This window comes from Manihot esculenta, chromosome 2 (genome assembly GCF_001659605.2).
Source record: "Manihot esculenta cultivar AM560-2 chromosome 2, M.esculenta_v8, whole genome shotgun sequence".
Lineage (NCBI taxonomy): Eukaryota > Viridiplantae > Streptophyta > Magnoliopsida > Malpighiales > Euphorbiaceae > Manihot > Manihot esculenta.
The window spans coordinates 37,213,136-37,229,842 of record NC_035162.2 but is presented as its reverse complement, the minus strand read 5'-3'; positions in this window follow the sequence as shown (position 1 = coordinate 37,229,842).

Sequence of the window (16,707 nt, the reverse complement as noted above, 5' to 3'; positions counted from 1 at the left end):
ATATTTACCCGGCAAAGAGAAGATGGAAGGACAAAGTTTGAAGGCAAAAGCAATGTGTTCACACCAAAGGTCAATGGCAGAGAAGAGGAAGGTGATGAGGAGACTTTGGGAACGATTAACATGATTGGAGGAGGTTTTGATTCGATCGGGGTCGAGAGAAAAAGGAGAAAGCAAGTAGGAGTGTAATCGAATCGAGCCGAGCCGAGTTTTGTAAAGCTCAGTCTCATTTATTAAAAAATTTTATAAGCTCAAGCTCGACTCGAAAATTAAATACTATAATTGAGCTCGATTCGAGCTCGACTCGTGAAAAACTCGTTTAAATTAATAACGAATCTAATTGAAACTCGAGCTCAAAAACTCGATTAAAAATCTCATTTAAACTACTAACGAGTCTAATTGAAGCTTGAACTCGAAAACTCAATTAAAAAGCTCGTTTAAACCAATAATAAGGCTAATTCAAGTTCGAGTTCGAAAGCTCGATTAAAAAACTCGTTAACAAAACTTAATTAATTTAAATTTTTAAATATTAAAATTTTAATTTAAAAGGTGAAAAGAGATTTTAATAAAATTAAATATAATTTAATTAAAGTTTATTATAATCAAATCCTTAATTTAAAATATAATAGAAAGTGAAATATTTATTTATAGTGGAAGTTTATCCCTCCATCTCTATAAGTTTCCGACGTGGGATAAGAGATATTATTTCAGTAACTTTCAATATCATATATAAAATAATGATCTATTCCTCCATTTTTATAAGTTTCCGATGTGAGATAGAGGATATTATTTCATTAATTTTCAATATCTCATATATAAAATAACGCATAGTGATTTTATGAAAGTGGGTTTGTGGTTTAGTGGTTAATGAAAGATGATTTTTCAAAAGTTTTAGATTATGTTCCGATCATCAATAAATGATTAATTTTTTTTATTATTTAGATCTTAATATTTTAATATTTTTATTTTTTCATTATTTAGATTTTAATATTTTAATATTTATTTATTTATAACATCAAATAATATTTATTATTCAAATGCTAATTATAAACTTTTAATTAATTATATAAAATATTTAATATAAGATTAATGATATAATACTAAATTTAATAATTATTTATTTAAATATTTATATTACATAAAAAAATTAATTGAAATATATATAATAATCTATATATAAACTGTCTATACAGGTAAAAGAAATAGTTTCTTTTTAAATTACATAATTTTAATTAAATTTGTATAATTTTTTTATTAGTATCAATAAACATTTTTATATAAAATTTATTAATATATTATAATTGATTATTCATATATTATCATTTCATTATTCATATATCATTATTTATTTTTATTTAAATATATAATTTATATTAAATTATTTTATTATATAAAAAATACTACATATAATATAAATATAAAATATTATATAAAATAAATATATTAATTATAAGTATAATCAATTTAAATTATATAATTATATATATATAAATAATGTATATATATAATTATATATATACATTATACTGAAAATAAATTTTATCAATAAAATCATATTGATTTATATTTAAATTATATAAAAAATTTAATTTATGAAATTAAGCGAATAATATTAAGTAGAAAAATAATAATACAAATATATATATAAACATACGAAAGTAATAATAATAACAATAGTTTATTAAGAGATTTAATAATTTAAAAAGAGTGTCTACTTAGAAAGATATATAGTGAAAAATAAATATATAAATTAATAATATAGTTATATAATTAAAGGTAGAAATATAAAAATTAACAATATATATAGTAAATAGATTAAGTGGCAGGGGTGTAATCGAATCGAATCGAGCCGAGTCTCTTAACGAGCCAGCTCGATGAGCATTTTAACGAGTCTGTTTACGAGTCTCTTAACGAGCCTGTTCACGAGTCTCTTAACGAGCCTGTTCACGAGTATCTTAACGAGTCTATTCACGAGCCTGTTCACGAGCCTCTTAACGAGCCTGTTCACAAACCTCTTAACGAGTCAACTCACAAACCTTAACGAGCCGAGTACTACGGAGATCAAGTTTAGCTCGTTTAATAAACGAGCCTAAAAATTAAGCTCGAGCTCGACTCGTTTAGAAATCGAATCGGGCCCGATCGAGCTTTTATCGAGGCGAGTCTCGAATAACTCACGAATAGTTTGGTTCATTTACAGCCCTAAAAACAAGTTTGCGAGGAAGCAAAGATCATGGCAGTAGAAGCATTGTTCCAACATCCAATAACCTTCGAGTCAGAAACTGACAACAAGATTTCAACTTCTCATTCTAACCCCTTGGTTATTTCAGCAAGAATAAACAAGTTTGTGGTTAAGCGGATTTTGATAGACACTGGGAGTTCCGGAACCTGGTCACGTTAGATGCATTTGACAAGCTGGGTTAGACCAAAAGAAGAACCTTTCCAAAGTCTCTTATCCCTTAGCAAGGTTAAGTGATAAGTCAATCCCAGTGATTGGTGTTACAAACCTAACTGTGGTAGTGAAGACGAGAAGTTCAAAAGGGAGATCTACGCCGAATTTGCAATGATGGACATTCCTTTATCATACAATTTGATATTAGAATGACTAATTCTAACAATAATAGGATGTTCATCAACGTGGAATACTTATGTCTAAAACTCTCAGCCTCAATAGCAATGGCAAGGGGGAGCCAGAAGTCCGCTTAAGAATGTTATAAGTAGTCCACCAAGATAATCTGCTTGACTTTTCTACCAATAGATCTTCTGAAGAAGTCTAAGCAAACCATTTCTCTGGAACCAGTAGATGAAGTAACCATAGTACAACTGGACGAAGGAAAAAAGGTCAGGATGGGATCAACAATAGAAGGGAAAAATCGAGACAAGGTTCTAAAAACTCTCAAAAGCCGTATATCCACTTTTGCATGGAAAATCAAAGACATAATAGGAGTAGATCCTATCATCATTACTCACAAACTCAGTGTGGACCCTTTTGCCAAGATGGTAAAGTAGAAAAATAAAAAATTTTGCTCTTCAAAGTCAAAAGATAATTGCTGAAGAGATCCAAAAGTTGAAAGGGGTTAGCCTGATAAAGGAGGTTTAATACCCAACTTGAGGGGAAAATGTAGCATTGGTTAAAAAGAAAAGCAAATGAAAAATGGAGGATGTGTGTTGATTTCACAGATTTAAATAGAATTTCTCCAAAAGATTATTATTCCCTTCCTTCGATGGACAAGTTGGTGGATGCAACTGTCAAACACAACATTTGTTCCTTAGTTGATGTAATTTCAAGATACCATTAAATTATGATGGATGAACTTGATGCAGAAGTAGAAACTTGATCACGGTTTGTGAGTGGGGAGGTTCATCACCGGTCAATTTTCTTGAAGGCTGGTTTAGAAAACAATGGCGTTGACGATGTAGAAACTTGATGTTGAGAAGTTTGATCAGAGAGGAGATTTTATGCTTTGAAAAGAAAAGATCAAGATAAATCTTGAGATCATAAGGCTGCAAGATGCTCTCGATGATGATCCGAAAACATGAAATCTTAAGGAAGAAAATGAATCAAAGAAACCTAGAACTCCAGTCTAGAAAAGAATTCTTTCTTTAACTCCAAAAACCTCGGAATCTTCTAGGGCTGCTTCAATTATCACCTTGGATCAATAAGCAAGATTAAAAGAGAAAGAGATTGAGAATCAAGTCAAATGGTCAAGAAGAAAAAGGAGTAGAAAGGCTAGGAACTTGATAGTTCGGTGTCTCTCGGATCAGATTTTCAAAAAAGTAATCTATGAGAAGACTGCTTTTGGTATCTAGAGACTTCTAGAGAAACTCTACCTGGAAATATCTTTACCTAATAGAATGTACCTGATGCAGAGGGTTTCAGGCTTCAAGATGGACGAAGGCAAAACCATTGAGGAAAACTTGGACATTTTCCAGAAGATGCTATTTGATTTGCAGAATCTGCAGTTAAGGTGGAGAAAGAATTCCAAGCAGTGTATCAGTTGAATTCTTTGCATCCTTGTGAACAGTTGAGGGAGGTTCTGAAGTATTCAAGAACCAGTATCACAACTGAAGAGATGAAGACTGTAGCAAGGTCTAAAGAAGCAAAACTCAATGCTTAGAATGGTACAAGAAATTAGTGTAACAGCCCGGAAACCGAACTGCCACCGGCACTAGGATCCAGATCGACTTAAGGTCGCCGGGACCCGTAGTAAGCCTGCCATCCTGACTGTGAACCTGTGACATCCCATACATGATCATATATTTTCTGTAAAAACATAAAACTTTTCTTCATTCCAAGGCTTAACCTGTGCATGCACTATCTCTGTTCTCTACCAATCCCTACTAGAGCTCCTCATTGCTCTAGGCGGATAAAACTCATAATGTTAAGCCTGGTTTTCTCATAAACATACAACAATATATAAACATAAACTGATCATGTGAAAACACAAAAAGGGATTACAACTCTTATAATCAAGCACCATTCTATACACTGTACACATACATTATCTCTTTACATTTACATGTCCACACTGACTAACTATTACAAACTATATACTTTTCCTGTACCCTGCTGACTTCCCTCTGAATTCTGAACCTGCACAACTGGAGTTAGGGGAGAGGGATGAGCTACTATAGCCCAGTGAGTAGAACAATAATAAAGAACAGGTGATAAAACATGCTCTCATGCAATGTATCACATCACAAGTAATCACATCTCAGCATGGACGGATCAACACTCCCTCTATACCATATGCCTGGTCCCTGTAGGGCTGTTCCAGGTCTTTGTGCCTGGTCCCCGTAGGGCTGTTCCAGGTCTTTATGCCTGGTCCCCGTAGGGCTGTTCCAGATCTTTCCTCTGAGGGCTATTGAATCCTTACTATGTCCATACAGTCATAGAATCAAGGATAAATGCAATGCATCATATTCGTGTACACTAATGCACTCATCCTATAGCATATTCATGATGCATGAAGCATGATAAAATACTCGTTTCTCATATTAAAATACTAAGTTTAGTTCTACTCACCTCGGGTTGACTCTGAACTGACTCTGCAGGTTCTGAAACTGGACTCACTGCTGACCTCCCTGATTCCTCTAGTCCGTACCTACACAGGTGGACTCAAATGAGGGACCAAACTCACTCAAGAACATGTCTAAGAAACTCCCCAAAACCCTTCTAAACCATCCTAGAACATTCACAGAAAACATGCAAAAGAAGGCTGGACAGGGCACTTTCGGCGGCAGGTTCGGCGGCCGAAACCCCTCTCCAGAGACGAAACTCATGCATGTTCGGCGGCACCTTCGGCGGCCGAAGGTCTCGTCCAGAGACGAAACTCACATACTTTCGGCGGCCGAACTCCCTCTTTCGGCGGCCGAAAGTCCCTTTCTAAAACGAAAGCTTAGCTTTCGGGGGCAAGCTTTGGCAGCCGAAACTGCCTCCCAAGCATGTTCAGCGGCCGAACCTTCTTTCGACGACCGAACCTGGTTTTGTCCAGGGGACAGAACCTTGCTCTGTTTCATGCAAACTTTGCCCAAAAACCTACAACATGCATATCAACTACTCCCAACTAGCACATACACATATATATGCACAAAGGGGTCTCAAACTATCCTAAACCCCAAACAAACATAGCACATAACACTTAAACATGAAAAATCACCAACAACCTCACCTAAACCTAAACATGCATACTACCCATACAAACTTCATAAAACCTTCAAAAATCAACAAAGAAGGTTCAGGATCTGTACTTACCTCTTCTAAACAAGAGATTACACGATCCTAACGTGGAGATATAGAGAAATCCGTTCTCAAACTCTCCAAGCTTCAAACTTGTTCTTTTTGCTTAAAACCTTCAAAAATCATCAAAACTCTTAAAACCTTGGAAAAATTTGAAGGAAATCATAAAAACCATGAAAGTCAATGTGAGAGAGGCTGTAACTCACCTCTGGCTGCAAGTGGAGGAGAAATAGCCTCCTTCCACCGACCCTTGGCCCTTTTATAGGTGGCTGGCCAGACCACCTTCGGCAGCCGAACGTGAATCCGAAACCATGCAATGTTCGGCGGCCGAAAGTGACCTTCGGCGGCCGAACCTTTGCATTTTTCCCTTGTTTCTTTTCTTTCAAAACTCATTTCCTTTCACACTTGAAAACATTCAAAACTCTTAAAACACACATGAAAACATATGTCTTACCCTTCTCGAGGGTTCCGACACTCGAGATTCCACCGAACTACAGGAATTTCGAGGCCGGACTCGAGCCGGATATTACATTCTCCCCCCCTTAAGCACATTCGTCCCCGAATGTCCCTAACACAACATAAAACACATAGAAAAGGGGAAAACCTAACCTTAAAACAGATATGGGTACTGTTGGAGCATAGACTCCCGTGTCTCCCAGGTGCACTCTTCTAGATTGTGGTGGTTCCATAGGACTTTCACCATTGGTATCTCCTTGTTTCTCAGCTTTCTGATCTGGGTGTCTAAGATCCGCACTGGCTGCTCTACATAGGTGAGATCACTTAAGATTTCCACCTCAGGTTCACTAAGAACCTTCTCTGGATCTGACACAAACTTCCTCAACATAGAAACATGGAATACCGGGTGAATTCTTTCCATAGAGGTAGGTAAATTCAGCTTATACGACACATTTCCGATCCTTTGCAAAATCTCAAAGGGACCAATGTACCGTGGGGCCAGTTTATCCTTCTTTCCAAAGCGAACCACTCTCTTCATTGGAGACACCTTTAACAATACCATATCCCCCTCCTGGAACTCTATCTGTTTCCTACGGATGTATGCATAGCTTTTCTGTCTGCTAACAGCTGTCTTGATCCTCTCTCTGATGATAGGCACTAACTTGCTAGTAATCTCAACTAGCTCTGGCCCTGCAAGAGCCTTCTCTCCTACCTCTTCCCAGTAAACAGGTGTTCGACACTTCCTCCCATACAAAGCTTCATAAGGGGCCATCCCTATGCTAGCATGATGGCTATTGTTGTAGGCAAACTCCACCAGAGGTAGATGCTGCCTCCAAGAACCGCCAAAGTCTAACACACACATTCGCAGCATATCTTCTATGGTCTGGATGGTCCTCTCTGACTGACCGTCTGTCTGTGGATGGAAAGCAGTGCTGAAATCCAATCTTGTGCCCAATTCACTCTGCAGACTCTGCCAAAACCTGGAGGTGAACTGATGTCCTCTATCTGATACTATCGACACTGGAACTCCATGCAGCCTCACTATCTCGTCTACATACACCTGCGTCAACTTGTCCACAGAATAATTACTCCTGACTGGAATGAAGTGGGCAGATTTGGTGAGTCTATCCACAATCACCCATATGGAGTCTCGTCTGTTAGACGTCGCCGGTAACCCCACTACAAAATCCATAGCTATGTTCTCCCATTTCCACTCTGGAATCGGCAGTGGGTTAAGCATTCCAGCCGGCTTCTGATGCTCTAGTTTCACCCTTTGACATGTCTCGCAGGCTGACACGAACTGTGCCACTTCTTTCTTCATTGCTGGCCACCAATATACTCTTCTCAGGTCTTGATACATCTTGGTGGCTCCAGGGTGAACGCTATATCTTGCATTATGAGCTTCCCTCATAATGTCTTCCTTTAAACTGGCGTCATCTGGTACACATAATCTCTTACCGTGACGAAGAATTCCCTCACTGTCAAATCTGAACTCTGCACTGTTGTCAGACTGAACAGTCCTGGCAATCTTCACTAACTTAGGGTCTTCGTGCTGTTTCAGAGCCACTTGCTCTAGAAACACTGGTGTAACTCTCATCTGTGCAAGCAAAGCACCTGTACTAGATAACTGCAACTGTAGTCCTTCATCCATGAGTCTATAAAAGTCCTTCACCACCGGTCTTCTCTCTACTGCAATGTGGGATAAACTGCCAAGTGATTTCCGGCTTAAGGCATCAGCTACAACATCAGCCTTACCCGGATGATACTGGATCTTACAATCATAATCACTGAGCAATGCTACCCACCGTCTCTGTCTCAAGTTTAACTCTCTTTGACTCAAGATGTGCTGCAGGCTTTTATGATCCGTATAGATCTCACACTTTACCCCATAGAGGTAATGCCTCCACATCTTAAGTGCAAAGATAACAGCTGCCATCTCAAGATCGTGTGTCGGGTAGTTTAGCTCGTGCTTCTTCAACTGTCTAGAAGCATAAGCTATCACTTTGTCATTCTGCATTAACACACAACCTAATCCCACTCGGGATGCATCACAGAACACTGTGAAGTCTTCATCATTAATCGGCAGAGCTAACACCGGTGCTGAAGTCAACCGTCTCTTCAACTTTTCAAAACTCACATCACAATCCTCTGACCATACAAATTTCTGATTCTTTCTGGTCAGTCTGGTCATAGGAGCAGCTATTTTTGAAAAATCCTGAACGAACCTCCGATAGTAGCCTGCCAAACCCAGAAAACTCTTGATCTCGGTCACTGTCGTGGGTGTAGGCCAATTGGCTACTGCCTCTACCTTCTTGGGATCTACTGCTATTCCTTTCTCTGAGACTACATGTCCCAAAAAGGCAATGCTCCTTAGCCAGAACTCACACTTGGAGAACTTGGCATACAAGCCATGCTCTCTCAACGTTTGCAAAACTATCCTCAGATGCTGGGCATGCTCCTCTGCATTCCTAGAGTACACCAAGATATCATCTATAAAGACGATCACAAAACTATCCAAGTACTCCCTGAAAACCCTGTTCATGAGATCCATGAATGCTGTAGGGGCATTAGTCAACCCGAACGGCATTACTAGGAACTCATAATGCCCATATCTGGTCCTAAAAGCAGTTTTGGATACATCTCCTTCCCTGATCTTCAACTGGTGGTATCCGGATCTCAGATCTATTTTAGAAAAACAACCTGCTCCTGCCAGCTGGTCGAATAGATCATCGATCCTGGGTAAAGGATACTTGTTCTTGATAGTGACTTTGTTCAACTGTCTGTAATCGACACAAAGTCTAAGAGGTCCATCCTTCTTTTTGACAAACAAGACTGGAGCACCCCAAGGGGAGGTACTCGGACGGATGAAACCCTTAGCTACTAAATCCTGTAACTGCTCTTTCAACTCTCTCAACTCTGCTGGTGCCATCCGGTAGGGAGGAATAGAGATCGGTCTAGCACCGGGCATCAACTCTATCTCGAACTCTATGTCCCTATCGGGTGGTAGTCCTGGAAGCTCTTCAGGAAACACATCTGGGAATTCGTTCACAACTGGTACTGAGGACGGTTCCCTAACCCGACTGTCTAGCTCTCTCACATAAGCTAGGAACCCCTGACAACCTTTCCGCAACATCCTACGAGCCTGGAGGGCTGATATTAAACCCCTAGGTGTCCCTCTCCTGTCTCCTCTGAAGACACACTCTGACCCATCCTGGTCTCTGAGACTCACTACCTTGTCCCTGCAGTGCAAGGTAGCACTATAGGTAGATAACCAATCCATTCCTAGAATGACATCAAAATCTGTCAACTCTAGAACCACAAGGTCAGCTGGAAGGCATCTAACCTCTATAAACACTGGACTGAACTGACAGACTGACTCTGCCAATGATGGGTCACATCTAGGTCCACTGACCCAAAGAGGACACTCTAACTCGGAGACTATCAACCCCAATCTCTCTGCGGCTCTATAAGAAATGAAAGAGTGAGAAGCACCGGGGTCCATCAAAGCATACACCTCTGAACACCCAATGATGAGATTACCTGACACCACTGTGTTCGAAGTGTCTGCCTCCTGTTGAGTCATGGTGAAAATCCGTGCTGGGGCTGACGGACCTGCACCTCGGGAACCCATCCCTGATGAAGAGGTTGCCCCTCTTCCTCTACCTCTGCCACTGCTTGGTGGACAGACTGAAGCTGCTGACTGAACGACACTACCTGAGGTCATCTGCTGGGATGGTGTAACCAAAGTCGCCTGAGGACATTCCCGTGCATAATGTCCCTCCTGCCCACATCTATAGCAGGCTGTAGATCCCAGCAAACAAGCTCCGCTATGTGGTCTCCCACACCTATTGCAAACTGGAATATCTGTGCCAGAACTGGAGCCGCTCCTCATTCCCAGACCCGTTTTAATCCAGTTCCAGAACTTGCCTCTCTTTCCTCTGAGTTTGTCCCATCTCTTCTTACTCGCACTTGCTGTACTCTGTGAGGAGGAACCTGGTTTAGTACCAGAAGAATGTGCCTTTGGTTGATTGACTACTCCTTGACTTATGGCACTGGCCTCCATCTTTCTCGCAGCATCCACAATGGAGTGGAAACTCTCCTTCTCCGCGTGGAGAATCAAAGAGAAATACCGGGGATGAAGCCTTGTGGCATATCTCTTTGCCTTCTTCTGATCTGTATCATACGCCTGACCTACGTATGGTAACAATTCTAGGAACTTATCTGTATATTCATCAACACTCATCTCCTCCGTCTGTCTCAACTGCTCAAACTCCACAACCTTTAGCTCCCTGGAACTGTCAGGGAAAGCCCACCCAGCAAATTCGTTGGCGAACTCTTCCCATGTCATACTGTCAATTCTGGGGTCCACATAGTTCTTGAACCATTCTCTGGCTTTCTTGCACTTTAATGTGAACCCTGCCATCTCAATGGCCCTGCTCTCATCTGCTCCCAACTCACTTGTTATCATTCTGACTGCACTGAGATACTCAAAGGGATCATCTCCCGTGTTAAATTTAGGAGCATCCAACTTTAAGTACTCAGTCATCTTCACCTTAGTTCCCCCTAAAGAACTGGGTTGTGCTTCAACAACAGGGGCTACTGGTTCAGGTGGTGGTGGTGGAGGTACTGTTTCTCTGGATTTAGGCGATGCTGAACTTGGCTGAAAAGGTGGGGGTGGATACATATGATATGGTGGATAGAAGGAAGGATAGGGCATATATGGCATGTAGGGTGGATATGGGGCAAAGCTGGAGTAATCCGACGTGCCTCCAATCGGATACTCTGGGTCCTGAGGAAAGGGTGGATAGCCAAACCCTGAGGCATGTGCGCCTCCCTGGGACTCCCCCATACCTTCTTCTGACCTTCCTATACCCATACTGACCTCTCTCCTCTGATCCTCCTCCATAGAAACTCTCTCTTCGTCTGATCTTCCCCCTCTGCCTATTCCTCTTCTGCTCTCGTCAGAAGACCTTCTAGGGTCTCTTGACGTTCCCTCCCTGCTTGACCTGTGAGATCTTGCCCTTGGCAAGGCAAGTGGACGAGCAGCTGTACCCTCACTTACAGGTGGGACTCCAGTCAATCTCGCGGATCGACGAGTTCCTCGCATCTTAACTCTCTGTGGAAAACAACACATCACAGAGCACATAAGCAACACATATCATCATACATCACATATAAACTAATGCACATGTATGAATCATGGCATTGCACATCAGCATATAGCGACAGGACTGACATCCTATCCTAGTGGACATGTTTCCCTATGGTGCCTGACCTGCTAAAACCTCTATAGGCCCAACTCTGTCTATATAGGTCCGACCATGTGAACCTAATGCTCTGATACCAATCTGTAACAGCCCGGAAACCGAACTGCCACCGGCATTAGGATCCAGATCGACTTAAGGTCGCCGGGACCCGTAGTAAGCCTGCCATCCTGACTGTGAACCTGTGACATCCCATACATGATCATATATTTTCTGTAAAAACATAAAACTTTTCTTCATTCCAAGGCTTAACCTGTGCATGCACTATCTCTGTTCTCTACCAATCCCTACTAGAGCTCCTCATTGCTCTAGGCGGATAAAACTCATAATGTTAAGCCTGGTTTTCTCATAAACATACAACAATATATAAATATAAACTGATCATGTGAAAACACAAAAAGGGATTACAACTCTTATAATCAAGCACCATTCTATACACTGTACACATACATTATCTCTTTACATTTACATGTCCACACTGACTAACTATTACAAACTATATACTCTTCCTGTACCCTGCTGACTTCCCTCTGAATTCTGAACCTGCACAACTGGAGTTAGGGGAGAGGGATGAGCTACTATAGCCCAGTGAGTAGAACAGTAATAAAGAACAGGTGATAAAACATGCTCTCATGCAATGTATCACATCACAAGTAATCACATCTCAGCATGGACGGATCAACACTCCCTCTATACCATATGCCTGGTCCCCGTAGGGCTGTTCCAGGTCTTTGTGCCTGGTCCCCGTAGGGCTGTTCCAGGTCTTTATGCCTGGTCCCCGTAGGGCTGTTCCAGGTCTTTCCTCTAAGGGCTATTGAATCCTTACTATGTCCATACAGTCATAGAATCAAGGATAAATGCAATGCATCATATTCGTGTACACTAATGCACTCATCCTATAGCATATTCATGATGCATGAAGCATGATAAAATACTCGTTTCTCATATTAAAATACTAAGTTCAGTTCTACTCACCTCGGGTTGACTCTGAACTGACTCTGCAGGTTCTGAAACTGGACTCACTGCTGACCTCCCTGATTCCTCTGGTCCGTACCTACACAGGTGGACTCAAATGAGGGACCAAACTCACTCAAGAACATGTCTAAGAAACTCCCCAAAACCCTTCTAAACCATCCTAGAACATTCACAGAAAACATGCAAAAGAAGGCTGGACAGGGCACTTTCGGCGGCAGGTTCGGCGGCCGAAACCCCTCTCCAGAGACGAAACTCATGCATGTTCGGCGGCACCTCCGGCGGACGAAGGTCTCGTCCAGAGACGAAACTCACATACTTTCGGCGGTCGAACTCCCTCTTTCGGCGGCCGAAAGTCCCTTTCTAAACCGAAAGCTTAGCTTTCGGGGGCAAGCTTTGGCAGCCGAAACTGCCTCCCAAGCATGTTCGGCGGCCGAACCTGGTTTTGTCCAGGGGACAGAACCTTGTCTGTTTCATGCAAACTTTGCCCAAAAACCTACAACATGCATATCAACTACTCCCAACTAGCACATACACATATATATGCACAAAGGGGTCTCAAACTATCCTAAACCCCAAACAAACATAGCACATAACACTTAAACATGAAAAATCACCAACAACCTCACCTAAACCTAAACATGCATACTACCCATACAAACTTCATAAAACCTTCAAAAATCAACAAAGAAGGTTCAGGATCTGTACTTACCTCTTCTAAACAAGAGATTACACGATCCTAACGTGGAGATATAGAGAAATCCGTTCTCAAACTCTCCAAGCTTCAAACTTGTTCTTTTTGCTTAAAACCTTCAAAAATCATCAAAACTCTTAAAACCTTGGAAAAATTTGAAGGAAATCATAAAAACCATGAAAGTCAACGTGAGAGAGGCTGGAACTCACCTCTGGCTGCAAGTGGAGGAGAAATAGCCTCCTTCCACCGACCCTTGGCTCTTTTATAGGTGGCTGGCTAGACCACCTTCGGCAGCCGAACGTGAATCCGAAACCATGCAATGTTCGGCGGCCGAAAGTGACCTTCGGCGGCCGAACCTTTGCATTTCTCCCTTGTTGCTTTTCTTTCAAAACTCATTTCGTTTCACATTTGAAAACATTCAAAACTCTTAAAACACACATGAAAACATATGTCTTACCCTTCTCGAGGGTTTCGACACTCGAGATTCCACCAAACTACAGGAATTCCGAGGCCGGACTCGAGCCGGATATTACAATTAGGGTGAAGGTCTAGTAGTAAGGGGAAGATATGAGTATAGAGACAACAAGAACAAGGGCAAGAGCAAATCGAGGGCAAGATCAAAGTCCAAAAGCAAAGTCGAATGCTGGTATTGTGGCAAGAAATGTCACTTTAAGAAGGACTAATACTCAAGGAAAAATAATCAGAAGGGTTCTCAGAATGAGAAGGGTGAAGCAGCAATTGCAAACAGCAATATGCAAGATTCTGAAGTTTTGACTGCAGAAAATTTAGAGGTATTGTGCATCACTGAGTCAAAGATTAAAGAATAATGGATGTTGGATTCAGGCTGCACATTCATCGTGATCCCGAGAAAAGAATGGTTTGCCACATTTGAAGAAAGAGATGGGAAACAACACAACCTGTGACATTAAAGGAGTTGAAACAATGCGGAATCATGATTCATTATGGCTCGATTGTAATGTTAACTTAAGTGAAGTACATTCCTGAACTCAAAAGAAATCGTATTTCTCTTGATGCACTGGTACAAGATTGTTGGTACAAGACTCAGAAAGGCATAATGAAGATTGTCAAAGGTTGCAGAGTTATCATGAAATGAGAGCTGATAGAAGGTCTATACGTTTTGCAAGGCAAAACGGTTTTTGGTGAAGCAAATCCATCCGATACTACTCAGTATCAAACCTATCTCTGATACAATAGGCTTGGACACATGAGTCAGAAAGGAATGAAGACTCTAGTAAAAAAGGGTCTGTTTCAAGGTTTCAATCTATCATCTCTAAGTTTCTGTGAAAATTGTGTCTTTAGTTAATCTCACAGGTTGTCCTTTGAGACTGGAAAACATACAACAAAGAGAATTCTTAATTACATTCTCTTAGACCTATGGGGATCATCAAATATTCCTTTTATCTCTGTCAAAGTGTTAGTATTTCATCTCATTTATTGATGATTACTCAAAAAAGGTTTGGATTCACTTCCTAAAATCAAAGGATGAAGCTTTTGAGAAGTTTGTGGAATGAAAATGCTTAGTGGAGAATCAGACATGAAAGAAGATCAAGACATTGAAGACATACAATGGTCTTGAATTCTATAATCAAAATTTTGATTCATTTTGTAGGAAGCAGGAAATTTAGAAGCACATGAAATGTGCTTATACATCACAACAAAATGGTATTATAGAAAGAATGAATAGGACAATAATGGAAAAGGTCAGAAGCTTGTTCAGTGAGTCGGGTTTGTCACAAAATTTCTTGGCTGAAGTTACATCTACGTGTGTGTACTCAATCAATAAGTCCCCATCTACTGCTATAGAGTTCAATGTTCCAGAATGGAAGTGGTCAGGGACTGAGCCTTCCTATTCACACTTGAGGAGGTTTGGTTGTGTGGCTTACATTCATATATATCAGAGTAAACTATTGCCAAGAGCAAGAAAGGGGATACTCGTTGGATATCCTTAAGGAATCAAAGATTACAGGATCTAGTTGCTGGAGGAGAAGAAGTGTGCCATTAGCAAAGATGTCAGATTCAATGAGGAACAAGTGTTCAAGGACCTATAGGAAGAGAAAGAGGAAAATGTTGTAGGGCAAATGTCAAGAAATGAGACTGTTATTCTTTAGGTTCCTACGTTGCAAAAAAAGAACAGTGAAAGGACTAAAAATCAAGGTGGAGTGCTTCAGAAAATAATTGAGAGCTCATTTAGATATAAAGAGAAGGACATCTCTTCAATTGATGAATCCGAGAATGCTGAAGATGCAGAATCGGGACAAAGGCCAGAGGAAGAGATGAATTCCAAGCAAGAAGATTTGAGTGATTATTTACTTGCAAGGGATAGAGATAGAAGAGAAATCAAACACCCTTAAAGATATAATGAGGCTAAGATTGTGACTTTTGCCTTCATATTTGCAAAAGAGATCGAAATCGAAAAGCCAAAGACATATCAAGAAGCCAAGCGATCTAAGGACTGCAGAAAGTGGAAAGAAGCAATGAAGGAGGAAATAAAGTCACTGAAGCATAACAACACTTAGATTCTCACGAAGAAACCTGAAAAGAAGAAGGTTATAGAGAGTAGATGGGTTTTAAAGAGAAAGTAGGACATTCCAAGTGTGGAGCAAGATTCAAACAAGACTAGTTGCTAAGGGTTTCTCGTAGGTAGAAGGAATATATTATAATGAAATCTTTTCTCTTGTAGTGAAACATGTTTCAATCTGGGTTCTGTTATCATTAGTGGTATATCAAAATTTGGAATTGGAATAAATGTATGTGAAGACTGCGTTCTTATATGAAACTTTAGAAGAGCAGATTTTCATGAAACAACTAGAGGGTTTTGAAGAAAAAGGGAAAGAAGATTGGGTTTGTTAGCTTGAGAGATTTCTTTACGGTCTAAAATAGTTACCTAGACAACGGAACTAGAGATTTGATTTTTTTATGCATGACAATGCATTTCAGAGAAGCAAATTTGATTCATATGTCTATTTCAAAAAGCTTGAAGATCAGTCTCTAGAATATCTAATAACATATATAGATAACATGTTGATAGCAGCAAATGATTAATCAGAGGTCAAGAGATTGAAGAAAATGCTGGAAGGTTAATTTGATAAGAAGGATTTGGGGTATGTAAAGAAAATTCTAGCAATGAACATTCAGAGAGATAGGGGTGAGTAGTATTCAATTCAAATAAAAAAAACCGACTGAACTGAATTAATTTGAAAATTCAGTTCAATTTTTTATTCATTTCGGTTCAGTTTTTAATTTTAAAAATTTTAGTTATTTCGGTTTGGTTCGATTTCAATCAGAAAAAAATTTGAAAAAATCGAACCGAACCGATTAGTGATAATAATATATTATTTTCAATAATATAGAGATATTAGATCATATTAAAGTTAAAATATTCTAATTAAATTTTAAAATATTAAAAAAAGTGTAAAAAAATAAAAATTTTATTAAAAATTCAAACCAATCAAACTGAATCAGACCGGTTCGATTCAATTCAGTTTCTGATCAAAATCGGTTCGATTTTCATAAATATCAAAATTTTGATTTTCGGTTTATTCGGTTTAATTAAGTTTTTAACAGAA